Genomic DNA, 2,244 nt, shown 5'->3' with positions numbered 1-2,244 from the left:
CCGTTCTGGCTAATAAGTCAGCGCTATGTGACCAGTGTCCAGTATCACTGTCGAACCTGACTCATAAGTCACAGCTTCACAGCTGATACCAACACCTTTGCCAATTCTGACTGATGAGTCAGTGCAATGTGACCAGTGCCCAGTACCACTGCCGAACCTGACTCATAAGTCACAGCTTCACAGCTGATACCAACACCTTTGCCAATTCTGACTGATGAGTCAGTGCAACGTGACCAGTGCCCAGTACCACTGCCGAACATGACTCATAAGTCACAGCTTCACAGTTGATACCAACACCTTTGCCAATTCTGACTGATGAGTCAGTGCAACGTGACCAGTGCCCAGTACCACTGCCGAACCTGAATCATAAGTCACAGCTTCATAGTTGATCCTAGCACCTTTGCCAAACCTGACTAATTAGTCAGTACCATGCACAGGTAAGCAATGCTATCATTATGCATCATATGCCAATTATCCAAGAGTAGGGCATTCAGCATGCTTACTAAACAATTGCCAGCATAATCATGATCATGCACAAACTCAGAGACTCAAGCTCTGGCCAATCTCATATTCATCACTCATGGCATGCCCTACTCATATGTTTCTCGTGCATCACATGCATCACACTTAATCATCCAGCATGCCTCAATAACAATCATATGCAAATGGGCAAGATCCCCAAGCATTCTCTATGCTATCAATGTTTACATTTAAACATCCAACATGCATCAATCATAGCCATGCATGTCACACACGGGGTGCAGTTTTCTTACCTCGGGTTCGAGCAAGAATTAGTAAAATAACGACCCTTGAGAACGATCAATCCTTTGGTCCTTTAGCGGTCACCTAGTCATAACCAAATATGGAATCCCATCAATAAAATAAATCATAGAAAGGTTTATAATCTAAAATCTCATTCCCGGGATCCATCCCACACTCTCGGGACTCTCAATCCACCCAAACGGGGTAAAGGAACCAACCCCCGAGCCCTAAAATATGCTTGCTGGAAAGTACACTAGCGCTGGGGTGCTGCCTAATGGCGCTGGGGCGCTGCCCCAAAGTCAGAGAGCTCCAGAAATAGCTCTGCCTAGCGCTGGGGCGCCAGGAATGGCGCTGGGGCGCCATCAGCAGACCAGAAACTCTTCTGGTCTTCTCCTCTGCGATTTTCCTTGAAAAACAAACCTCCAAATCAACCCTAAACATCATCAAAACATCAAACTCAACCCCCAAACCTCATCTACATCAAGAACTTCCATTAATTCTCATAACTATCATCTAAAATTCCCAACTGAAAACTAACTTGAAAAACAGAGTAAAGCTTAAGTTCTTGGATGAAACCTTACCTCAAGTTGGATTTGAGTCCTCTTCAATGATTGAACTAAGTTCCTAAGCTCCCACCTTTGATCTCCTAGCTTGGTTCTTCAAGTTGGCTCTCAAAAATTGAAAGGAAGAAAGAGGGAAGAACATGTACGGGAGGGAGAGAAGAACTGAAGATGAGGATGCTCTGTTTTGGTCTAAAGGTTTCTACAGCCATCCAAATGATATATATCTTAGGGGTGAAAAGACCATTTTGCCCCTAGGTCAAATAAAGCTTCTAAACACTCCTAAGGGTAAAACCGTCCTTTCCCGCCTATCTCGTTAATTATAATTAACACCCTCCATTTCCCGTTATTCTCAAAATGATCAAATACCAATAAATCATATCCCATTACCCTTTAATTCCCGGTAATGTTCTAATCATCAAAATGACCTCGAGACTCACCCCGAGCCTCGAACTTAATCCTGTTATGACTAGATCGAAAACTTGCATTCCCATGATCGTCTCATGTCGAAAAGCTCGAACCAATCCACCCTATAATGTGGCTATATTAATTAATCTCAACCATGCACCCAAAATATACATTTACGCCCACTGTGGCCAAATTACCAAAATGCCCTTGCATTATAAATATGAGCCCATATGCATGCATTCACCATCATATAATAATATAATTCACATAAACATGCATATAATCATTAAATATCATAATAAATCATTTATGGCCCTCTCGACCTCCTAATCAAGGTCCTAAACCTTATTAGGAAATTTGGGGCATTACACTAATAATCCTATGGTCACAAAGGTAGTACTATAAAAGAAAAAAAAAGTAAAGAAAAAAAAGAAACATAAATAAAAGGTCAGGGAACTTATTGTAAGGAACTTGGTCTGAAGGTTGTAGTGTTTCCGGTGATAAGGTCGGCAAG

The sequence above is a fragment of the Humulus lupulus genome, chromosome 6 (assembly GCF_963169125.1).
Source record: "Humulus lupulus chromosome 6, drHumLupu1.1, whole genome shotgun sequence".
Classification (NCBI taxonomy): Eukaryota; Viridiplantae; Streptophyta; class Magnoliopsida; order Rosales; family Cannabaceae; genus Humulus; species Humulus lupulus.
Note: the sequence above shows the minus strand (reverse complement) of the source record.